The sequence below is a fragment of the Silene latifolia genome, chromosome 1 (genome assembly GCF_048544455.1).
Source record: "Silene latifolia isolate original U9 population chromosome 1, ASM4854445v1, whole genome shotgun sequence".
Classification (NCBI taxonomy): Eukaryota; Viridiplantae; Streptophyta; class Magnoliopsida; order Caryophyllales; family Caryophyllaceae; genus Silene; species Silene latifolia.
In genome coordinates, this window is record NC_133526.1 from 52,871,396 (window position 1) to 52,898,921 (window position 27,526).

Below are 27,526 nucleotides of genomic sequence, written 5' to 3' on the forward strand. Positions count from 1 at the left end.
AAACAAATTTAACCGTTTTCAAATTTCAATTCAAAATCAATTCTTTGAAAACAAATTTAACCGTTTTTAAATTTCAAATCCAAATTTCAAGTCTTTGAAAACAAATTTAACCGTTTTCAGATTTTAAATCAAAACTCAATCTTTGAAAACAAATTTAACCGTTTTCAAATTTTCAACCCAACTTCAAACCAAATCCTTGAAAACAAATTTAACCGTTTTCATGGCCATTGTGATGACGATTCCAAATTCTTTAATTCGTTAATTATCGATTTTCAAATCCGTAATTCGGAATTTCAAAAACCGTCTCTGGAAACAGTACATCGTTCTTCGAGCCAACTCAAACTCAAACTGTCTTTTGAAAACAAACTTAAGGCAACTCTTCAACTGATCGGCTTTCGGAGATCCCTACTCTTCGAAAACCGTCCATAAAACGACAAATGAACCTTTTTGAAAATTTCTATTTTTGAAAATTTCAGTCCACTTTTCTGATTCAGCCTCGAGTCGATTAGAGTCCAGTCGATTTCAAGTCAAGTCGTCTAGATAACATCGAGTGTCTGCCGAAGTTAGTACCTACCTTTTGGTCTAGGTCGTGTCGCCTAATTGTCGAGACATCTTCAAGGGCATTAGCAGAGTCAAAACCTCTCGGGTATTAAACCCGTCTTTCCCCTACATTACAGGTCAAAGGTCAAGTTTGTGCACATGTCTTGTCCAACGGCGTCACGCCAGCAACAAACATCCAAACTGAGTCAGAAGTCGTTTGTCTTGGTGTCACTATGCCAAAGTCGACACTCGAGTCTAAATTCAAAGTCATGCACCAAGAGTTCAAACACAAGAGGTCATTCACGATCTTTAATGAACTCCTAACCTAGTCACACCGTATCGTCTTCACGACATAACTGCCTTTCATACATATGTGTCGCACTTGCCTTTGTTTGTGCAATACCTTGTCAAGACAGGTTATAACGCCTATCGTTATGTCATTAGGAATCCCTTGGGTGCCATCGGTCGCCAACCAGAAACTCAAGAAGCTGATCAATCTGCACCTGCCATGACTTCTGCCGAAACCAACAACATGGCCCTTCGACTCCTAGCTACCGTGGAAAACTTGAGCACTCGTCTCTCCCAATTGGAGGACAAAATGATAACCGGGAATTTTACCTCTTCTGATATTGAGCAAAGGGTTAAACTCCTTGAAAGCCGACTACTTGCCAACAACAAAAACAACCCTCCAGAAAACCTTATTGGACATAGTCAGGAACTTTCCTTGGATTGCTCTCATCCCATCCCTCCCGACGATGAGAAAATTCGTGCAATTAATGAAGATGGACTACAAAGCGATATACCCATGATCTCCGTCTCCATCATCAACATATTCTCAAAGCTGCGAGTGGCTATCGATGATTTGAACACTCAGGTAGCTAATTTGGGGAAAAGGATTGGTAATGCCGAAAATGAACCTGACCACCAGGGAGAAGACCAACACCCAATTCACCAACGAACAAATGCTGAAAATGAAGAAGCATTTGATGGTCCCCACACCCAAGAACCCGCCAACAAAGAACATGAAATTGCCTCACCAAAATACCCTTTAAAATATCAAACAACATCCCCAAAACTTCCCATTGACAACAACCAAATCCTACTTCCGCCTAGGATTGACAAAAACAAAACTCACAAAAACATCCCAAAAAACACCAATGTTGGAATCAGGGGAAAACATCAAAGGGTATTCACAGATCTGGGAATGACATATGGCACCGCTCTAAGGATACTTTCTTCAGAAGGATTACTGCAACCTATTGGTCCCACTCCGGATCCAAAACCAAAAAACATGACCCAATTTTGGAATGGCTACGCATATTGTCGATATCACAGAGGCAAGGGGCATAAAACTGAAATGTGCTACGAGCTCAAGCACGCCATACAAGATGGAATTGAGGATGGCAGGTTTTCCACCTTACTCTTAACCACTCCAGATAAAGAACCTGGGCGGCCTAATAGGAAGTTCATCGATTTGGGTGATCGAGAAGGTGAGTATTCTACCAATAATTTGGTAAAAAGGAGAAAGGTAGACTCAACGCCATCCTATCAGCAAGGAGACGAGGCTTTAGTTAAACATGTCATTGACTGCCTTCAGCCAAATTATACATCCCGTTTGAAGGGTTGTGACAAAGCTGTCGTGTACCTATCAAAAATAAACTAACTAAACTAACTATATAGCTAGGGAAGTCAGGTCGATCTCCTCAGGGAGGCAAGATATCTGTAGAAGTCCGTCTATTTGGTCACAAATGGGGGGTTGTTTAAATTGGTTTTCTAAACTAAAAGCTTAAAGGAAAGAGAAACAGAGAAAAGAGCAGCAAAAGCAGAGAAAGATGATAAACTATCAAATAAGAAGGGACATGTCAGGATTTCGGTTCACTACGGTAGTCCAGTGACTCAACTGTAAACAACTTAGACAAATTAATGCGAGACGGATATGGAAAGGTCCTTCCGGTCCACTTTCTACCCTAAAATACCACTAACTTAACTTCCGTCCTCGCCAGGGTAGTCTATTGTTCATAGTAGGCCTATTTAGTCCAATCTTCCGATCCAGGATTAAATTTAGCCAGATTAAAGGGGTGACTCAAAAGCGTGCACTCAACTAAGTCAGTAAAATACAGTTATATTGCTATGGGGACAGAATCTCACAATTAATTCATTTAACCTATTTACTACATCGTCACATTTCTACCGTAGATCCCCTAATCCCAACATGAAAGAAGTTTAGCTACTCATATTGCTATTTATACTATTAAAACTAATAACAAAGATTGAACTAACGATAAACATAATGAAATAATAAATAAATTGCATAAAAGAGAATTAGGGCAGAAAGTAAAAGGAACGAAATAAACAATTAAAGCAAACGAAGGAGAGATTATTATTAATAAAGGAGAAAGAGATTACAATCGTGAGAATCCGGCGTAAAGAACACACAAATCCGAGCGAAATAACCCCGAGAATAAAGTTACAGTGAAGGATGAAAATGATAGATGGAAAACTGAAAATAAAGTGTCGATGATAGATGATAAGATAGCCAATGACCTAGTAACGTAATGCTTAAATAGAAAATAAACTAAGTCCAAAAGCTAAAATAAGCTTACGGGCTAATTAAAGCCCACGCCAGACCAAACCACTCGATCGATTGGAATAATACCACTCGATCGAGCAAAACTCCAGAAAATCTACTCGATCGAGTAAAATAGTTACTCGATCGAGTAACCTCTCTTTTAAGCACTTCTTGATCGAATAGAAAAGTGCTCGATCGATCAACCAATAACGTAGAAACCATTCGATCGAGTAATAAAACCACTCGATCGAATGTTCTTCCTTCAAATCAGCTCAAACTCGTGCCTGACTGCCTCGTAAACCGTGCCTTCACGCATCCCAATGCAATATCTCACTCTGGAAAATCTCGTCTCCTCTAAATGCATGCAAAAGGATGAAAAGTGGTACGATTCCACTACTTTCGCGTTCATTTCTACAAAACGGACAAAACGAACCAAAGTAGCCAATTCGGGGGCAAAATGCAATATAAACAGTACAAAAGTATATATAAATACGTGCTAAAATAGGCTAAAAAGACTATACATTATGCACGTATCAAATCTCCCCAAACCGAACCTTTACTCGTCCTCGAGTAAACTAAAATGCAACTAATGGAACGGAAATGATAACTCAGAGCTAGCTTAACTTATCTACTTGAACCAATTTAATGCAACAAAAACTAAGAGTTATAGCTAAGCAGTCAATACGCAAACGAGTTATAAGTTGTTTAGAAATACAGCTGACCTATCGACCTTGCAAGACCAACAAAATTGGACTCTCACGTGGTCACTCTTCTCTCATGAAGCAAAGGGTGAATATTATATGTAAAAGAGAGAGAGAAGGACAGTCACTCACCTAACTGCGACCTACATAGCATGCATGCAACAAAAATGAAAGACAATTCAAGTAATAATGCACACACTCCAACCAATAATGTCCGTCACAGCCGAGGGCTTACAAATAATATGGGAATAGTGAGGTTCAAGTGAGAAAAGGCAAAACAAGTTATGGTAATGTGGAGGTAAAAGCGTCAAGCTAGTTCCTAACAGGACCATATAAAACCATCCGAATCTCAACTGACTGAAAAATAAAATACAAGTGCCCTTCATTTGGCACACAGCTCACTAATCTCATACACAATCTCCTCAAAAATATGGAGTAAGAATGGAGGAGTTAGACGGTCACAAACTTTCCTTTCTTAACACCGTCTAAATGAATCAAATCCAAATTTTTTCAACTTTTTTCTTTCTTTCTCTTTCACTGTACAACGTGAATTCTGTTTTTTTTTTTTTTAATTTTTTTTCTTTTTTTCTTCTTCTTCACGTTTTCTTCATTTTTTTTATTCTTCACGTTTTCTTCATTTTTTTTCTTTTTCAATTCTTTTTTTTCTTTTTCCCGTCTCTTCTTTTCCTCATTCTTTCTTTTTCTACCAATTCCGCACAATGAAAATGAGCCAAACTCACAACGATGAATAATATACCACAATAGTCACACTAAACTAGCTTGACTGGCAGGCTAAATTTTGGGTGTAGCAAATGGGTCAAAAAGGCTATATTTGGCTAAAGTGGAGCTAAATGGGTGAAAATGAAAAAAAGGGAAATTGTAAGCACCTCCCTGCATGTGACACCGACCACAAACCCGAATGTATGCAATTGACAAGAAATCGAATTTCATAAATGTGCAAAAATGATGAACATGCTATGCAAGAAGTACTACTCTCAATTCCTAATGAACTGGTCATGAATGTCAGCAGTTATGGGCTATAAACCTCAGAAATTGTAAAGTAGGTTGCCAATTTATCAGGTCAAGTCTAAACAGTCAGCTATACTTGAACAAAAACTCGTAGACTATGCGTATGACAAAGCTGATAACTATCAACAAAAGTGCAAGGCTCAAGTAAAAATAACAAGTTATAGTGCAGTTTCATCACGGAAATCAACCGTTCCGACTCAACCTATATGCAAAAATAAACGTGAATATTTTTGAATTTTTGAAATTTTCGAATTTTTTTTTTGATTTTTTATGAAATAAATAAACAATGCAAGCTGAAATAAATAAACTAACGTGAATGCAAAACAAATGCAAATGCAGACTCAAAAGGATGCAATACCCTCCCCAAACCAAAACGGACAACGCCCTCGTTGTCCTCCAGCATACACCAGCAGATATATACAGGGGAACGGGAATATACAACCAATAAAGAATAAAGAAGAATAAAATAAATAGGAGACAAAAATAAAAGAGTGAGATATACATACAAAACACGAACTTCCCCAAACCAGCCAGAAAACTGGGGAAGTGAGTAGACCAGTAGCTACTCGTCAGCCTCCTTGTCGCGGTCGCACACGTCCTCCACCCTCACGCTGTAGTCCGGGTCCACCTCCCGCTCTCTCCTCCTCCTCTGCTCAGCTCGAGCTCTCTCTGCCGCTGCTGCCGCGTCCTCGTCGTCGTCGTCCTCCTCCTCCTCCTCAGCAGACTCCGGGTACCCCTCAGCTGGGTACCGGTAAAAGGAAGGGTGTGGCCAACCCTCTGGGATCGGACGGTGTCAACTTATGTGATACTCGTATAGAGGGAACAAAGTCAAAGCTAAGTCCCGCTCTATACGAGCCTGTCTCTCTGCAATCTCAACTAACAAACCGTCACGGCGCCCTTGGTCCATGACCGAGGATGCCTCAAAGGGTGGTGGAGGTAGAAAATTAGCCGGTAGGACCGGCTGTGCCTGTGTCTGGGTCTGGTCGGCAGGTGCGGGAGTAGGAGTGGGGATCGGGATGGGTGTAGGAGTGGCCGTGGAAGGCTGGCCGCTCCCAGAAGGTGTGGACCCCTCTCCAGTCTCAAGTCTACGCCGCTTCTTAGCGGCGGGTAAAGTAGTGGGTGGTCGGACCTGGAGGTGGTAGTCAGGTAGAGGTGGCAGTCGGGCGCCCCGTGCAACAGTAGGCAAAGGGGCTAGACGGGGGAGAGTGTCATAGGGTAGGTCCACGGACAAGGAACCGTCTATCTTCCATGTCCGGTAGTCTGTGGTAAGCCAATGCTGAGAATGCATGGCATCCAGACTCAGATACCTCTCTCCCTCGAGGTACGGTAAGTCACGAGGCCAGACAAGGAAAAGGGAACGGGCAAGAATGGTGGCTATGCCACCGCAGGCAATAGATCCCGTGACCTTTTCCCCCTGGGCCTGGAAGTACTGGGCGGTCAGATAGGCAATGTTGAGGGTAAAAGGACCCTCGCAGTCAATGTTCAGGTAACCGCCTATGATGGAGAGCTCGTTGTTGTTGATGTTGTTTGGCTCCTTACGGCAAAAAATGGTGCTCCCCATTAGTCTTAGAAAGTAACGGGCAGGGGGAAGGTGGACCTGTGCGAGCTTTCGCTCATGAAAGGTGGTCAGGGCCAAGGTCCGCCAGAGCTGACGAATGACCTTCCTAGGGGCAGTAGTGTTGCCCGTAAAGGAAAGGTCGAGTCTGGTACCAAACTCCTCCAAAGTCATCGAAAAAGTCCGGTTGAACAACCAGAATGACACGGTACGAGTAGTGGGGGCAGCGTCGTGTGCCCCGGAGGAGAAGGTGAAGGAGCTGAGGAACTCAAGACTCAGCTCCAGAAAGGTGTGGACACTCATAGTGATGAGTCCGGCCATCCCCGTGCCCCGTAAAAGCTCACAAACTGACTCGTAGATGTCGAGTCTCTCAAGTGCCGGTTTATCTAAGAACCGAGTAGGTAAAAACTCACAACCAACGAGGTTATAAAACCTCTTACGATGTACACAGTTAATGAAAATTACCTGCGGGTACTCCGGGTGGGAGTCGAGGGAGGCGTCCCCTCGGATGGTAACCGTGCCACCAGGAGCAGTAGAAGTAGAAGTAGCAGGAGCTGGTGTAGCGCGAGCACGTCCACGACCTCGGCCCCGGCCTCTAGAACCCGAAGTAGAAGCCCGTGCAGTGACGGTGCGAGAAACTAGAGCCGCTCTAAAGGCAGCTGCAGCTGCAGGTGAGTCCGTCGTGGCGGAAGTAGAGGTCAGGCCGTGGTCCAGTGACCACCATCAAGAAGAAAGACTAGCAAAGTGCTAGCGGTGGTGGTGGTGTGACTAGGGTAGCAATGAAACAGAGCTAGCAGCGTGCTAGTGGCGTAAAAACAAGATGCGGCGGCTCAAACTAAGAACACGAAGTGCTGCCGGTGCGGAGACGGTAGTAACAAAGCGGGGACTACCGTCTCGGATGCAGACAAAGACGAACCGCGTAAGAGCTTGACGAAGGCATCGAGCTAGAATCCATCCTGAATAAATTGGGCAGGGGAATTTGATAAGAAAAAGACATGAAAACAGCGTGAAAACAGCATGAAGTCGGCATGAAAATTCCCCTAACCAGCCGAAAAATTCGACTTACAGCACAAAAAATGTTGGAGTAAGTGTCCCCGACAATAATGCGATCACAATTGTCGATCATATTGATCACATGTTTAAATCTCATTTTAAGAATACGTAAGGGATGATTCATTTTATAGTCAACTGACCAACATTAATCGGTAACGATTGGCTTGCTAAAGTTTGACGTTACTGTCGTGGGACGGTGGTGGTTAGTTGATCCCTTAAGGTCACACCTAAAGGATGATGCCCTTATCTATAAAGTTGATTAATTGTATGATGATACAAGTTGATCAATTCCTTAAAATTGAACAATTCAATTTGTGAGAGAGAATAATTATCTTATTGTATTGGGATTAAATAAGATTTATTTTAGTAATAAAATGCTTTGTTACTAAAATTGTTTATTGTTTGTGAAACAATAGAGATGAGAATGAATGGTTAATTATAATTACAAGATGTTGCGAATTATAATTTAATGACCCATTTTATTTTTGTGATCAAGTATTACTAGTCAATTTGTTGTATGTAATTTAATTAATTCATAAAATGATATTTATGTGATAAATATGCATTAAATTAATTAATAACATGTATCATACTACATGTGACATATTGTGTGACAAGTGACAAATTGACAAAAATAAAATGGTAGTCCATTTTATATATGGACCGAAATATAGGTTGTGGTAGTGGATTGTGGTTGATTTATTTTATGAGATAAAATGCTTGTAATGATACCTAGTCTAACAAGCCATCATACCTACACATTTTGATAAGAAAAAAAGTAAAAGGGAAGGACCATATATTGGTCCTCCTAACTCCCCATAACCGTGACCCTCTTACCACACTAGGGGATTTTTGTTTTTGTTCTCAAAAATTCACTCTCTTTATGCATGTTAAAGATTCACATGCATTCTTCTCTCTATCTTCTTCATCTTTCTCTAAAACTTGAGAAATTTTGATTCAAATTGTTCATAAAAGATTACTAAAATTATTAATGTAATATATGATGAGTGTTAGTAATCAATTTTAAGGTAAACTACTAAACTAATATCTAGCTAATATTATTTAGTGGGGATAAGGGATAATCTTGGGTGCAATCAAGAGGGGAATCTCTACTTTGGGATTTTTGAATGTTCATCCATTATTGGAAAGCTCAAGAACTAACAAGAAGGAGATCTTATTGGTGCCCATAAAACCAAAATCATATGGTGAGAAAACGATTTTCTTATCTCTTCTTATTTATGTTTGCATGCATAAGATCTAATTAATTTTATGACTAAATTAATTTTGAAACATATATGAATATGTTGTCAAGTAATGAGATATAGATTTATAACAAGCGGTATCACGAGCCTTTGGTTGTTTGCATGCAAATCGGTTATAGTTTTTCCGAGTTATACGATTAACATATAAAACTCATAAATTTGTGTTATTATGATATATCACGAAATAAATTATGCATATTAAAGTTTCTGATCCTAAAATGTATTTAGGATATTTTGGTTAATTTATGGATTTTTATTGTTCATCTTATATAATAATGGCATTAAAAATGTGATTTTATGATTAAAATGTCATTTTCGGACTAAAATTAGCTAAACTTCGAATTTTATAGTGGTTTTTGGATATGTTTTCACATATATTATTTTTAGATGACCTGTAAATTTTCATAATTGTTGGAGTTCTTATGCTCGAAATATGGATTTTTCATGATAAAAATCGATTTTAAATTAAAAATGGGTTAATATGAGATAAATTTCGAATCTGGTCATAGAAATTTAGTATGCTATCACATGAAATTTTACAATATGTGTGTAAAATAATAGGCTATATTGAAGTCTTTATGCATGATTTATGATTTTTTGATGAAAAATAGCATAAATAGTGACTTAATTAGTGAATAATTGCTAAAACATACTTCATGACTAGGGAAAAACGTCACATGTTGTATTTTATTATCTTTTTCAGATCTAAAATTGAAAAGTTGATGGATATATATTTTTTCTCATTTTTTATGATAATATTTGATAAATCCGATAAACCGCAACATAGTTTTTCCGATAATTTTTCGAAATTTTAACCTAACTTTTTTGAACATTATGAGTGTCATGGTATTTTTCCAGAATGTTCATGAGTTTAAATTTCAAATTTCAAATTTATTTGAAATTTTTGTGATTTATTTGAAGTTTATAGCATTTTATTGTAATTTTGGGTCCATTAATGAACAATTTTAAGAAATATGAGTTAATTATAGTCAAAGAGTTAGTGGAGACTAATTTTGAGTCCTAAGTTGGTTAGGGTAATTAACTTGTGCATAAATATGATTTTATGTAATTTATTGTGATTCTAAAAGGTTGAATCACGCAAATCCGTAAAAACCGTTTAATATACTATATTGGCTCCTTAAAGGCGATTTAGCATAAAATTGGGCATGTTCATACATATTATAATGCTGCATTTTATTTATGATTGTCATAATTTTATTTTATGTAATTTTGAATTATGTAATTTTTACTTAGTATGGCCTTAGTTTTAATCGATATTACCCGAAATGTATGGGAATATCGATTCAGTTGTAATTTATTGTGATCTCGTATCACCGTTTTGTAATTTAATAGATTTATTTTTATTTTAATTACAAATGTATAATAGGAAATTATGTAATTTGTTATGTAATTTATTTATTCCGGAGTTCCATGAAGACGGTGTCATTCAAGAAGGCGATACATAAAGACGGTGTTACCTCGAGATGCGTGCCATAACCGAAGTTCAAGGGACCAATGTAGTTGGTTTCCGAATATGTAATAGTTAATTAGATTTTCTATTTTAGGAAGGCCATACTAGGATTTATTTTATGTTTTGCATTTTATTTATATGTTGCATGCATCGCTAAATCGCCATAACTAAAACATGCATTGTCCTTTTTAATCGAGTATATCGACCGTGTCAATTACAATTATCGTAGTTCACCGCTTTAGTTCACTTAAAACGTGATAGATAATAAATTGACATGACCTCTCGCTAAAAATAAACAATTGAGACTTAGCCTTACCAAAAAGTAGAAACCATGAAAACCTATTTCGTGAGGGAGTGCACTCGGCCACACCGGGGTACAAACCTTGTTACATAGGGGAAGTGGGTGATAAATGTCTATCCACCGAATTTATGTTAATGAAGGGTATTTCGGCACACCGTGCCCTAAGTTGATATGAGTTTGGATCATGGACACATTTATTCGAAATTTGGGTTGAACTCAACGAAAGTATTCACGACGATTTCCGGATGTGTTTCGGGCTAGAGATAAATATTAATGTAATTTTATCGACCAAGGGTTCTAAAAGTAGAATCGATTAAAGAGTTAATCCACCGAGTTATATTAATAAAGGGTATTTCGGCACACCGTGCCCCAATTTAATATGAATTTGGATCTTGGAATCATTTATCATAGTTGGGTAGAGGTCACTATGTAAATGCTTTACTTGTTATTTACAAGTATTATTATAACGATGAATGTTTTGTTTTCATTATTCCGTTATCATATTGTTCTATTTCTTTACCACAATTCATATACGATATCTTTTTGATTTTTTATTCAAATCTCCATTAAAACATCGTAACTAAAGACAAATATGAATTTACTTCTAAAACCTCAAATGAACCATTGCTAAGGATCTCTTGTAAAGAGTATAGATAAAAGTTATTCATTATCAAACAGGTTTTTGATTCTTGACTAACACATCTACTTACAATGGATTGTTGTTTCATATACTTAATTGAATTAAGTACCTTGAAGCGATAAATTGTTTTGGTCATTAGATTTGTCAGAATTCGTAATTGACCAAAATAACGCAACCACTTCAATGAAAGTTTTAAGACTAAAACGATTGAATTGAAGAGTAGTCTTCATAAGATTCAACTTTGCTTCTCTAAGTAAAGATTCTTTGAAATGAGTGGGAGCATTCTCTTAAACCGTTAAGAAAAGGACGAGGTTCAAGAAGTAAAGATTATAATGGAATTGATACAAGGTAATATTAAATGTAAAGTTATTGAGAATAACGACACTAAACCTATCAATCCCGACCGATAAAGTTTCCATTGTCTTAAATGTTGGACACTAGAAAGGAAACTACCCCAAATTATTGAAGAATCAGCAAGTTAGTTGTGGGACATCTAATGAGACCTTCTTCTTTAAATGTTTATTCGATTAACATAAGTTTTGCTAGTACTACTTCGTCAATATTAGAAACCAGTGGTGGTTTTCATCATTGTACTTGATACATAGGATGATTAGAATATGACGACTAGCAACAATGATGTTGAGAGATAGAGTCATTGTGTATTCAATCTAGTTTTTGGGTTTATAGTTGTACTTAATTATGACTATTAAGTGCATAAACTCGACTTGTTAAGATACAAAAGAGGTTTCACTTTTGTGACCCTATAAACCATGATTTGATGTGTGGCTAGCCCATTATCAAGGTGATTATATTCTAAACCAAACTAGAATGATACATCATGTAGATGATGTAAGACTCAAATTGGTAACCCAAGATTAAACCTTAGATTCTGGAATGATGAACGCAAAGAGTTATCGAGTACTCTTGAAACCATTAGATCTTATGGTATATGCGTATCTTGTATTCAAAGCAAGATGTCTCGTACCTTTTGGTTGAAAAGGAGATCGAGGTTGTAAATCATTGATCCAAAATAGGTTGATCATTTTCTTTTACCAACGATTTAAGTTGATGCTAATGTGTTCACTTAATAAGGTAAATAGAGAAATCTTTGAAGAAGTTCAAAGAGTTCAAAGAATCACGATTTAGTCGTGATGGGATTATCAAAGTGAAGATTTTGATACAAGTCAAAGGAAATGTGATATAGTATCACATGTAAATCTCTCTTAGCATACATTATGGGATAATGTGTGGTTGGATAAAGAATTCAAACTCCATTCGATGTGGTTTGAACTTCAATCAAGTTACTTTGAGTTACTTGATCCTTTTTGGGGATTTTATCATTTTGTCTAAGTTATTTTACCACTAAATCTAAACGAATCATATGAGATATGAAATGGTAGGGTACCATGTATGTAAGTTTTCAAAAGAAACAAATGCTCATCTTTCCTTACTATAATCACGAGTACAACGGGATTGTGACTCGTGAAGCTGTCTTTCAAAAATACAAGTTTATTTCTAGAAGACAGAGTGGGAGAAATTATTCAAGAGCCACAAAGAATGTTATGTCGCAAGAAACTGGTCTTTCTTGGCTACATGAGACGTTTTGTGTAAGACGTTGTTTCTTCAAAACCTGGGAGGTAAACTCATCACTTATTGAGGATGATGAATTAGTGTTACTTTTAAGAAAGTAAAGAGCTTACAACTTACAAAGAATTTGTTTGATTCAAGTTAATTACTTCTGGAAAGTAATGAACATATGACTTACATGAGAGTGTTTAAGTCACAACTCAATACAAGGCTTAGAGCCATGAAAATCCGAAATAAAAGGCTTGATTAGTTGCAAAGGGTTTTGCACTAATAAAGAGAGAGATTTCAAAGCTTGATTGGTTGCAAAGGGTTTTGCACTAGTTGAAATGCTTAAGTCTATTTGGATCTTCTTAGGGATTGTGTTTCATTATGAGGCTATTCATACAGCAAGTGAATCTAAAACCCACTTTTTCAATTAGAAGGAATGTATTCAATACATGTCATGAGTTTTATAGATTCCAACAATCCTAAGATAATGTGAAACTTAAGAGAGGATCTTAAGTAGGACATCAATGAGTTGGAATCAATGATTTGATCATGTTATAAAACTTCTCTCGATAAGTCGAGAAGTTGTTTTTATACATGAAGTTTAGTGGGAGTTACGGTAATTTTAATTAGTCTTATATGTGGATGACATATTGATCATTGGGAATGATTTAAGACTTATGGAGTATTAATAATACATCTTTAATATCCGGATTTATGAAGATAAATCTACATGATATTAGCGTCAAATAAGAAGTCTTATGTTGATAAGATTCATGACTATTTCAATTCAAGTTGAACATATTTGATTGATTCCATTTGCTTCCGCTGCCGAATCAATTAAACAGGAAATGATGTATAACACTTCATATACTTTGAGTATGATGAATTGTTTCAAATCGAATTTAAGCAATAGTTACCAAGTAAGCCATAAAGATTACCCTTAAGTGCTTGCAGAAGCATTAAGGATGTAAAGCAAAGTGTTTTTGATGCAATTTTGTGTAAGGGTGTTACACAAATGACAATTGACAATTGAGATTGCGCATGGTTTCCGACAAAACCATAATCAAAACACATCAAGATGGTTAAGTAACCATTGTGGCTATGTTATTTAAGAAATAGATTTTCTAGAATCGTTCTAGGCAATAAAGAACAATGAGAGATATTTACAACGGAAATTGAGTACACTTGCAATCATGGGATGTGCAAGAAGGATGAGTCCCGTACACTGTGAAAACAGTGGGAGCTATTCTAAGGCTAGAGGGCCTATGTCTTGATTGGATCTCGACACGTACTCAGAAAGTTTTGTAATGCAAATGTATACATTACAAAGGAAAACGAGTATGTATTAAGGTTGAGTAAGGTACAAGAAGTTGATAAAACCTACTAACCAAAGCCTTCTTATAGGCTTAACATGATGAGTCATGTCATTTCAATTGGATTGAGATTAATAACTACATAAAAGATCAAATTAGATTATAGAATATGAAATAGTAATCAGGTATTGACTATTCATATGTGATAATCACATTTGTCGTTCGAGTTTTTAAAACTGTAAAAAACTCCTTTTTATACTTTGTTACATCCAAACGGGTTGTAGAGACAACATTGAACCCCGTTAAAGTGAACCCGGATTAACATGGTATTCGCCCATAGTCACTTGTATGAGGTGACGTCTCGAAGTGACTAGAGTGTGATGCGATTGATGGCAGGTTCAAGTGCCATAGAGTCATGTGAGATGACTAGTCGATCACATAGGCAGACTGTTAGGAACACTTTGTCGGGCAGTGACCGCTTATAGAGTTCTGGCAAATTTATAAAGCCTGGTCGTGGCGAGAGCTACTATAGTATTCTAATGAGTCGATTCTTTTGACTAAAGACTGCTCGCCTAAGGTGGCACAGTTTCAGATTAACTTTGATTTGTGTTACTACGACCTTCGTAAATGGGGTCAAATGGGCATATTTTGGGTTATGATGGCTGTGGCTAGTCGAAGGGAATAAGTGCGATAGGAATTGTCCACCCCCTTGTCAGGGTTAAAACAATATCTTAGGGCCACTCGAGGAGTAATGAACTGGAAATGCGTGGCCACGCTCGGAAGGTATCTATGGTAGATAAATTCCGGTCAATCAGTTATTCTCCAGATCGAGGAAACCACTCTCGATATGATCACTTGCAAGTACGACCCGAAAGACACCTTGCATTGAGTGGGAGATAGTAATAGGACAAGAGAATTGGTGACACACACTTGTCGAGGACAAGTGGGAGATTGTTGGAGTAAGTGTCCTCGACAATAATGCGATCACAATTGTCGATCATATTGATCACATGTTTAAATCTCATTTTAAGAATACGTAAGGGATGATTCATTTTATAGTCAACTGACCAACATTAATCGGTAACGATTGACTTGCTAGAGTTTGACGTTACTGTCGTGGGACGGTGGTGGTTAGTTGATCCCTTAAGGTCACATCTAAAGGATGATGCCCTTATCTATAAAGTTGATTAATTGTATGACGATACAAGTTGATCAATTCCTTAAAATTGAACAATTCAATTTGTGAGAGGGAATAATTATCTTATTGTAATGAGATTAAATGAGATTTATTTTAGTAATAAAATGCTTTGTTACTAAAATTGTTTATTGTTTGTGAAACAATAGAGATGAGAATGAATGGTTAATTATAATTACAAGATGTTGTGAATTATAATTTAATGACCCATTTTATTTTTGTGATCAAGTATTACTAGTCAATTTGTTGTATGTAATTTAATTAATTCATAAAATGATATTTATGTGATAAATATACATTAAATTAATTAATAACATGTATCATACTACATGTGACATATTGTGTGACAAGTGACAAATTGACAAAAATAAAATGGTAGTCCATTTTATATATGGACCGAAATATAGGTTGTGGTAGTGGATTGTGGTTGATTTATTTTATGAGATAAAATGCTTGTAATGATGCCTAGTCTAACTAGCCATCATACCTACACATTTTGATAAGAACAAAAGTAAAAGGGAAGGACCATATATTGGTCCTCCTAACTCTCCATAACCGTGACCCTCTTACCACACTAGGGGATTTTTGTTTTTGTTCTCAAAAATTCACTCTCTTTATGCATGTTAAAGATTCACATGCATTCTTCTCTCTATCTTCTTCATCTTTCTCTAAAACTTGAGAAATTTTGATTCAAATTGTTCATAAAAGATTACTAAAATTATTAATGTAATATATGAGTGTTAGTAATCAATTTTAAGGTAAACTACTAAACTAATATCTAGCTAATATTATTTAGTGGGGATAAGGGATAATCTTGGGTGCAATCAAGAGGAGAATCTCTACTTTGGGATTTTTGAATGTTTATCCATTATTGGAAAGCTCAAGAACTAACAAGAAGGAGATCTTGTTGGTGCCCATAAACCCAAAATCATATGGTGAGAAAACGATTTTCTTATCTCTTCTTATTTATGTTTGCATGCATAAGATCTAATTAATTTTATGACTAAATTAATTTTGAAACATATATGAATATGTTGTCAAGTAATGAGATATAGATTTATAACAAAAAATTCCCAACTTTCCTCAAAAATTTCGAATAACAGCGGGTAAGCAGCGATAGGGGCAGGGTAACAGGCATCAATGGCATGAAATTAAGCAACAATCGAAGCAATTTAAGCATATCCAGCAGCAAAGACCAATCTTACAGTCGAAAATTTCGACTGTAAAAACCCCTAAACGCAAATGTCGCGCAAAATTCGAATTTAAACATGTAAAAATCAATGAGGATACGGGATTAAGCATCAAGTAAGCTAAATAGGGCAAACAAGCACAGTCAAAGTCGAAAAACTCGACTAAATAAGGAATTTCAAACCCTAATCCTAATTCACCTCATAAAAATGCGAAATTAGTGAAATTAAAATGCAAAGAGGTGTAGGAGATACTTACTTGATGAGAATGAACCTACAAATTGCAATTAATCGACAAACAACAAGCAGAAATGGCGATTTTTTATCGAAAAACCGCAAACCCTAAAATCCCCAATAGACTGAGTAAAATAGCGAAAATCAGAGAGAAAGTAGAGGGCTTTTGACGATTAATTAGCAGGTGACAAAATGTAGGTGACGGATTTGGCAAATGGGCAAGAAAAATGAGGGATTTGGGGTGGTTTTTGATCGCAAATATGAAGGGGGTCGAAAAATTAGGGGTAAAATGAAATAAGAAACAAAAATAAGGAAGTTAAAGAAAACTCTCTGCGTGTAATTTCCACTTTTACTCGATCGAGTGGTTTAGAACTGCTCGATCGAGTCCTTCTTGTATTCATCTACTCGATCGAGTAAAAATTTACTCGATCGAGAATTCCCCTTTTCAGCTTTGCTCGATCGAGTGATATGGAATCACTCGATCGAACACATTTCACCCGATCGAGTACAAAAAGCACTCGATCGAACTCTTTTCCTCGTGTAAGCTCCTTAATTCGCCATTATTCCTTTGAATTTGCATAAAGTTCCCCAAACCTGCATAAAAACACTTGCAAAAATATCCCAAAATACCAAATACGCAAAGTAACAGTCTATAGTCTCTAATCTATGCTAAAAATCGTCTAACTTCTAATTATCCTAATTAAAAGCAATAAATAAAATTCAACGGAAAATTCAAAAATTGTTTATACAAGTTGGTACACGGGGAATTTCCCCGCTCATTTCCAAAAGCAATTCAGTAGCCCCTCGGAGGGCTCCTGACTGGAGGACGTCACCTCAGCAACATTGATCGTCCTCTTCAGCTTCCATGAGCTTGAACTTGATTCATTAGGAGGAGAATAGTTGACGTCCACATACGCGCGAACTTTTCTCATCCTTACTCCTTTGTTTCCAGCTGTAGTGTCATCATTCCCACTTTGACTGACATTAATTGCACAATATCCTTTGACAACTCCTTCAACAATTTCATCTGTACCTGCAGCAAGGAAAACAGATGAACTTTCTTCCTTTTTGCTCTCAAATCTGAGGCGGAGGGGTCACAATAGCAGCACAATGCTCCAAATTCTCATTTGGAGTGTCAATAGGAGGGTCAATAGAAGAGAGGGCATTGCAAGGCTGAGCTTGCATGGGAGCCATTCGGAACTTAGACTGATGGAATATCAATTCCTTGTCCCCAACCTGAAAAGTCAATGTCTTGCCCCCGACGCCTATCACTGCACGAGCAGTAAATAAAAATGGTCTCCCTAAAATTATAGGGGTATGTGCATATTCGGGGATGTCAAGTACAACAAAGTCAACGGGAATAAAGAACCTCCCGATCTTAACAGGTATGTCTTCTATGACACCTAGTGGCCGTGATATGCTACGGTCGGCCATCTGAACAGTCATATTTGTGCAATTAAACTTTGTCAAACCAAGTCTCTTAGCCAGAGACAAGGGTAAGACACTCACGCTAGCGCCAAGATCGCATAACGCGTTATCAATTAAATGGGTACCAATATGACACGGAATTGAGAAACTATCCGGGTCTGACTGTTTAGGAGGTAACTTATTCTGAACTAGGGCCGTCCCTACCTCGGTCAAAGCTACCGTCTCATGATCACTAATGTGCCTTTTACGCGTTAAAATTTCTTTCATAAATTTAAGGTAAGAGGGTACCTGTGTCAGTAGTTCGGCGAATGGCACAGTGACCTGCAAGCTCTTCAGAAGTTCGGCAAATTGCCGAATTGTTGATTAGCCTTAGTACTCTGCAGACGCCTCGGGAAGGGAACCGTGATGGGTATCTCGAGTCCCTTGTTCCTCTCTTCTAACGTGTCAGCCGGATCAAGCTCCATACTCTTCGGACGCTTCTTTCCTCTCGAACGAGGTCTTTCAGGTGATTTTTCACTCAATCAAGCACTAGCAGGCTCTCGATCAAGCTTTTCTTTATCTACATCACTCGATCGAGCAGAATTATCACTCGATCGAGCATATTCTTCAACAAAATCACTCGATCGAGTAGAAATTTCACTCGATCGAGCAGCTTCTTTTCCCTGTTCACTCGATCGAGTAGAAATTCCACTCGATCGAGTACTTTCTTCAGCACTTTTACTCGATCGACCCCCAGAAACTAGTCGATCGAGTACTTTCTTGGCCGTCAGCTCATTTCCTTCGACAGAACAGTGTTCATCAGCTATAATTTCCTTCCTCGGGTCTGATTTCAACATTTCCGGTCCCTCATATGAACGACCGCTCCTCAAATTAATTAGATTTACCGTCTCATGTGGATTTTTATCAGTTTGTGACGGTAAATGACCCTGCTTCCTTGTGGATTGGTTAGCGGCTAACTGAGCAACTTGAGTCTCAAGTGCCTTTATAGATGCATCTCTTTGTTGGTCGCTTAACTTCCACTGCTTTGTCAAAGACTGCAACATCGTCTTCAACTCACCTATCTCACTTACCCCACCATAAGATGAGGCACCTTGGTTAGGTGTAGGAAAGGAAGGAGGCTTCTGAAAGCCTTGTTGAGTCTTATATGGAGGGACATATGACTGCTGCTGGTGCGGAGGAGGGGTAGGATTGAGCACATTTTGACTTGTCCACCTCAAATTGGGATGGACTGACCCTTGGTTATTATAATAGGAACCCCCTCCTTGCCTATATTGTTGAAAAGCAAGGACTTGTTCCTTCTCTGTAAGACAGCTAACAGCAGTATGGCCGTCGTTACTACCACACTTTTCACATGTGACAGTCTCCCCTCTAGAAAGCATATGGACCGTCTGAGGCTCCCCAGCAGAATGCAACTCCAACTTATCAAATCTAGCATTCATAGCTTCCAGCTGAGCCACAACTTGCTTATCGACTGCATGAACTGTTCAAATACCATCCCTCGGGTTTCCATACTTAGCACTGTGATTTGCCATCTCTTCAATAAGGGCCCATCCCTTATCATCGTCAGTGTTCTCTTGGAATCTTCCATTAGATGACGCATCAAGTATAGCTCTGTGATCGTCATATATCCCATTGTAGAACTGGTTAGACAGAAACCACGGATCAAAACCATGGTGAGGAATAGACCTCACTAGCTTCTTGAATCGGGACCACGCTTTATATAAAGTCTCATCAGGTGCCTGCTTGAAACTTGTGATCTTTGCCCTCAGCTGATTAGTGCGTTGTGGAGGGAAATATCTCTTATAAAAAGCAAGAGCAAGGGTCTCCCAGTTAGTAACCCCTGCGGCTGTGCGGTCCAAATCAGTCAGCCACTCCCTGGCTGAGTCAGTCAAAGAAAAAGGGAACAACACCTCCTTAATCTTGTCTTGAGTTACCCCCTTAGTGGCGGGGATAGTAGAACAGTTATCCGTAAAGACCTCCATATGCTTCCTCGGGTCTTCACCTGCCACACCTCTATAAAGATTTCTCTCCACCAGATTGATATAGGAAGGGCGGATATCAAATGTATTCTCATCCTCAGTCTGGAGATTGAAACCCTTTGGAATTGATGCAGCTTTAGGCTCCGAGTGACTAGCAATGTTTGGCATCTTTACTGGTTGATTTGCAGAACTGAAAATATCTTCTTCTAAAGACGGGTTTTCCGTGAATAGGAAATGCTGAAGCTATGGCTCGAAAGTACTCAAGTCTTCCTTTCGAGTTTCTCTTTGCAGACGGAGTCTATGCCTGAACAGCTTCTCTGGTTCAGAATCAGCTGAAACTAACTCAAACCTGTCTGACCTGGGCATACACAACACTGAAAGAAAATAAATAAGAACTGCCTCAAGGAATAAAAATTCCCTGAGACTGATAAAATAAACGAAAGAAAGACAGATAGGGCAATTGCCTCCCCGGCAACGGCGCCAAAATTTGACAGGGCTGTCGTGTACCTATCAAAAATAAACTAACTAAACTAACTATATGGCTAGGGAAGTCAGGTCGATCTCCTCAGGGAGGCAAGATATCTGTAGAAGTCCGTCTATTTGGTCACAAATGGGGGGTTGTTTAAATTGGTTTTCTAAACTAAAAGCTTAAAGGAAAGAGAAACAGAGAAAAGAGCAGCAAAAGCAGAGAAAGATGATAAACTATCAAATAAGAAGGGACATGTCAGGATTTCGGTTCACTACGGTAGTCCAGTGACTCAAATGTAAACAACTTAGACAAATTAATGCGAGACGGATATGGAAAGGTCCTTCCGGTCCACTTTCTACCCTAAAATACCACTAACTTAACTTCCGTCCTCGCCAGGGTAGTCTACTGTTCATAGCAGGCCTATTTAGTCCAATCTTCCGATCCAGGATTAAATTTAGCCAGATTAAAAGGGTGACTCAGAAGCGTGCACTCAACTAAGTCAGTAAAATACAGTTATATTGCTATGGGGACAGAATCTCACAATTAATTCATTTAACCTATTTACTACATCGTCACATTTCTACCGTAGATCCCCTAATCCCAACATGAAAGAAGTTTAGCTACTCAGATTGCTATTTATACTATTAAAACTAATAACAAAGATTGAACTAACAATAAACATAATGAAATAATAAATAAATTGCATAAAAGAGAATTAGGGCAGAAAGTAAAAGGAACGAAATAAACAATTAAAGGAAACTAAGGAGAGATTATTATTAATAAAGGAGAAAGAGATTACAATCGTGAGAATCCGGCGTAAAGAACACACAAATCCGAGCGAAATAACTCCGAGAATAAAGTTACAGTGAAGGATGAAAATGATAGATGGAAAACTGAAAATAAAGTGTCGATGATAGATGATAAGATAGCCAATGACCTAGTAACGTAATGCTTAAATTGAAAATAAACTAAGTCCAAAAGCTAAAACAAGCTTACGGGCTAATTAAAGCCCACGCCAGACCAAACCACACGATCGAGTGGAATAAAACCACTCGATCGAACAAAACTCTAGAAAATCTACTCGATCGAGTAGAATAGTTACTCGATCGAGTAACCTCTCTTTTCAGCACTTCTTGATCGAATTGAAAAGTGCTCGATCGATCAACCAATGACGTAGAAACTATTCGATCGAGTAATAAAACCACTCGATCGAATGTTCTTCCTTCAAATCAGCTCAAACTCGTGCCCGACTGCCTCGTAAGCCGTGCCTTCACGCATCCCAATGCAATATCTCACTCTGGAAAATCCCGTCTCCTCTAAATGCAAGCAAAAAGGACGAAAAGTGGTACGATTCCACTACTTTCGCGTTCATTTCTACAAAACTGACAAAACGAACCAAAGTAGCCAATTCGGGGGCAAAATGCAATATAAACAGTACAAAAGTACATATAAATACGTGCTAAAATAGGCTAAAAAGACTATACATTATGCACATATCAGGTTGTAACATCAAAAGCGTCGAGGACCTATTAACAGAAATTTCTCGCATCGATGACATCATTAAAGGAGGTTCAACATCTGCGACCCCTCCCGAAAAGCAAGCCTTCCGAATCACCGAAGTAAAATTTGTGGAGCCTTCCCCAGAAAGAGCCACACATCCGCAAAGACAATTTTCAGACTTGGGCATGCCTTATGCAATCGCTTTAAGAGTGCTTATCTCTGAAGGAATAATCCAACCGATTGGCCCCACTCCAGATCCTACACCCAAGAAGAGAGGCCGGTTTTGGGACGGTTCCCAATATTGCCTATTCCATAGGGGTAATGGGCACGACGTCGAGATGTGCTGGAAGCTCAAACATATCATCCAAAACATGCTCGATCATGGCAAGTTGTCTTTATCAACCCTAAATCATTTAATGGAAATGAATGGCCCTCATGGGCATCTTACTCCTCAAAAACAGGACAACCTTCTAGGATCTCATCCTTCGGGCGTCCCAAACAACGAGAGTGAAGTGCTCAAGTGGGTCAACGCTCAAGACCAGACATTCAAGCCGCTGGATGTTGTGAAGGAGACCTTCGAGGGGGAAAGTGATGATTAGGAGTTCGTATCTACGATTAAGTCCGAGTCCGAGTCCGAGTCTTAGGCTTTCTCATATCTATCCTAGTGTCTGTCCTTTTATTCCTAAGTGACAACTGGGGGCTGTCCCCATGAGTCACATGTATCCATCGAGTCTGTGCTAACCTCTTATTTATCTAAATAAAAGCACAATTTCCAACTGTCACATATTCTCCCCTTTACCATTTCCCGTTGACAACGAGAATTGATTTGAGAATTGATTTAAAACAAACAACATGTTCCAATTCAATGTGAGTACACTCGAGTGACGTTCCGTACCGAGTAAGCAGAGGACTCGAAACTCCGTGTCCATTTTCTTTACCTATTCCGTGTCTGGCAATAGAAACCTTTCATTAGCACCCAATTTAGAACGAGCTTCTATCAAAGGGATTCTACGATGAACCTGGATAACAAACCAGAACATCTCCTTGTTCATGATCAATGACGGAAGGCAAGCCCATTCCCCATAAAAACATTCCATCACCAAGAATCAACCTCTCACCAACGGGTACATCCCCATCCGCACCTTTACCTGCCTCGAACGAAGGACGGCAAAGAACCAATAGATAAAAAGCAAAACCAAAGCAAAAGTCCAAAATCAAAGACCCAACCCAATCGCCAATTCACTCAAGGCCAAAATCAAAGGCCCAAGCCAATATCCATTCACCCAAAGCCAAAGCGAAAGGCCAAAATCAAAGGCCTAAGCCAATATCCATTCACCCAAAGCCAAAGCGAGAGGCCAAAATCAAAGGCCCAAGCCAATATACATCCAACCTAATCGCCAATTCACTCAAGGCCAAAATCAAAGGCCCAAGCCAATATCCATTCACCCAAAGCCAAAGCAAAAGGCCAAAACCGAAAGCCCAAGCCAATACCCATTCCCCAAGCCAAAATCAAAACAAAACAAGATTGAAACTCTTTTCTCAAAAAGGCCAAAACCCAAAGAAAGCATCCAACACACAAAATCCTGGACAAGTGAGTCCAAAATACCAAGTCCAGAACCAACAAGTCCAAAGCCCATGACCAACATTTCTTCCCTCCAAACTCCGGGATCGACAAGTCCAAAATACCAAACACTAAAACCTCAACCAAAACTCCTTCACCCCTAAGTCCTTCTACAGACTGTTACAAGGAGACCTATCTAGGATCCTGGGGATTCCCCTCAAGATCATAACCAAAACTGCTTCACCCCTAAGTCCTTCTAGAGACTGTTGCAGGGAGACCTATCTAGGCTTCTGAGGATTCCCCCTCAAGCTCGTAATATCACACCTTAACCTTTAAGGTCCAGACATGGAAATCTGATCCCATGTTATTTACCAACCATTTCGTGCTCAGGCCACATCAAGCCGGAGACCCCATTCCGCACCACATTACAAGCCGTTACCCATCGGCCTAAACACCACAAAATTCTTGCTCCAGATTTTTATCTGTTAAGCAAACCCATTATTACCAAGCTTCACATTCCCTAATGTTGAAGCCATTTCTCACCACAATCCCCACAGAGTCCTCGAATGCTTTGCTATCGAGAACGGGACATACCTAATCTACCCTTAGAGTCCACTTTTTAGTGTGCTCAAATGATAAGGAACTTTTTCACAAATTACACCTCTTCGATTCATGATCAAGAGGTATTTATCTCCAATCAACTTTCGAGTCACCAAACGGAATCTTCCGTTGTGACCCTCAACCCTAGATTTTTATCTGTCAAACAAACCTTTTATTACCAAGCTCCACATTTCATAATGTCGAAGCCCTTTTCACCCTGACCCAGATACGGAGTCCTCGGATGCTTTGCTACTGAGAACGGGACATACCTAATCTACCCTTAGGGTCCACTTTTTAGTGTGCTCACATGATAAGGAACATTTTCACAAATTACACCTCTTCGATTCATGATCAAGGATGAATTATCTCAAATCAATTTCCTGAGTCACCAAACGGAATTTACCGTCGTGACCCTCACACTTTAAGGTCCTAACAACTCGCTTAGGCACACATTCAGACGAGTCACCAAACGGCTTTTACCGTCGTGACCTCCACACTTTAAGGTCCTAACAACTCGCTTAGGCACACATTCAGAACTACGATCTGGTTTGATTTCACTTCACGTGAATACGCAGGCAGTCCTTCAAGGACACAACCATACACCTCAAAATGACTTTAAGGTCCTAAAAGTTAACTTAGGCACACACATTCAGAACTACGGTCTGGTTTGATTTCGCAAACACGCGAATACGTAGGCAGTCCTATTACAAGGGCACAACCACACCCCACACCCATTCAATTTTCACACCTTCAATTTGCAACCCATTGCACACACAGCTCAGAACTACGATCTCTTTTGATTTCGCAAACACGCGAATACGTAGGCAGTTCTATTACAAGGGCACAACCGCATACTCATTTCACAACCCTTTCCAATTTTCAATCCTCAATAACCAGCTCAGAACTATGATCTGGTTTGATTTCGCAAGCACGCGAATACGTAGGCAGTCCTATTACAAGGGCACAACCGCATACCCCTTTCAATCTCAACCATTAACATCAATCCTCAAAAGCAGCCCATCCAGTTGCAAAAATTAATCTTATACCTCTTTACTGGGGGCTTCTTCCTTAAGATGTCGCCCATTCCTTGTTTTGTCAAAATCCCATCTTTTCACTCTGGGGGCTTCTCTTTCGAGACGCCGCCCATCCTTTATCCTCAAATATCATTTGAGTCTCAATCACAGTCCAAAATAAAACCGCCCATAGCCTAGTGCTCGGTTCGGATGACGACAAGGTCTTAGTTCCGCTCTCCGAATCATCATACCTCGAGAAGGGATCTCAAACAAGCAAACGGAGGCGAAGATGTCTGGAGAAGATAATTAATTCATGTTCCCTAGCCGAGCGAACCTTCTACTCCAGGGATTTGATACGCGCTGTCACCCTTTCTTGGCTAGGAGTTGCACTTACATGTGCAAAGTCCGTCAGAGTCACCCCCGTGTCGTGTCGATACTGAATTTGCATCACATTCACGACCGTCTGTTTGTCAGTCTGTCAGTTTGCGTCTGTGTGAGTCAGTATCCCAACGGTCACGTGTCTCCGATCTATCAAATCACGAACCTATGAGAAATAAATTCCAACTCTTAACAGCTTTTAAGCTTCACAACGTTCGAAACTTCTATCTCCCCTCGCGTGAGATATTACATGCTATTTTCTTATATGCTAATTGCTCACATGCTCACATGCTTATGTGCTTACGTGCTTATATTCTTGCATGCTGCGTGCTTGTCTATACGACTGCGGATTTGTGTGGTCACTAACCATGCAGGTAATCTTGACAAGACAAACGCACTCCAACAGAGTATTGGGATCTTCCCAAGAAACGGCGACCCATCAAGTCCAAGAGCTTTAACCCCGTCGATTACATGGCATACGCTACCTCCCAGCGAGCAGAAACTCATATCCCCGGCGAGTCTTGAGAAGTTTCTAACTCCCCAGCGAGTGCCGATTTTCAAATGGAAGTCACACAGGCTATTTTCCACAGTCGATCATTCGACCATCGATGGCTGGCGAGCCTTACAACGCATATGGCTGGCGAGCGTTTGTCCGCAAACAAGATACAACTCAAGGACGTATCCCGAAGATGCCTCGGGTACGACTCCTTTTCGCAAGCTGGCGAGCCTTTGTCCGCAAACAAGGTATAACTCAAGGACGTATGCCGAAGATGCCTCGGGTACGACTCCTTATCACAGCTGGCGAGCCTTTGCATGCACACAAGATACGACTCAAGGACATATCCCGAAGATGCCTTAGGTATGACTCCTTCCTATGGCTGGCGAGCCTCAAAAAGCACCGCCTTCAACACCGGCTGGCGAGCCTTTGCGCGCAAAAGATTCAAGGACGTATCCCGAAGATGCCTCAGGTATGATTCCTTCTTATGGCTGGCGAGCCTTTATGTGTAGTCTAATGGACTTTAAACGACCCGAATCGAAAGACTCTAAAATGTTCCCGACGGCAGGTCCTTGACTCAAATCCCCGAGTCGCCTCGACGCCGCCCTTCCCGACGGCAGGTCCTTGGCTCAAACCCTTTTGAGTCGCCTCGACGTCGCAATGGTCTTCAGGTTGTAATCTTCGATTGATCTGGAGATCATACTTTGACTTTCGCCCTGTCCAAGCCTCAGTCAAAGTGGGGGCTCTGTAGATACCCAGTATCTGCACCATCCAAAAACCACCCGATGATGATCAGACTATAACGTGTTTTTGATATGCGTACGTGGATTGGCTATACATGAGACGGTTTGATGCACTAATCAGATATGAAAAAAGATTTCAAAGGTTTTCTAACTTCATTTGCATTAAAATAACTCTATTTAGAGTTAAAACCGTCTTCGGACCCAAAACCGACTCAGAAACCCGCAACTCGAGTCAACCTGAGTCAACCCGAGTCAACCCAAATCTCAAATGTCAAAAATAATGCCATGAATGTCTTCATCATGTCATTTCCATTAAAATGACGCTAATTAGAGTCAAAACCGACACCGGGCCAAAAATCGGCTCGAAATTCAAATCCCGACTCACACGGGTCAAACCCGAGTCAAGCACACAAAACACCTACCTCAAGTAACACCAAAATCATCTTATTAGATGTCCATATTGTTACACGACATCCAATTTGATTACCACAAATCAATAATGGATGGAGAATAGGCCACGTCCAAATTGAAAGGGACAATACACCCCATTGTATCACGGGGTAGCTCGCGCCTCAATGGAGTGTCTGCTTAGCCTCTAAGCAAACACAACCGACCTACCATCCCACATTTCTCTATAAATACCCACCATCACACACTATAATCTTCACGCGAGAGTCCGCCCCCTCACATCTCCCTTAAACTTCTATACTCGACTTCCTAAGTCACAAAATCGA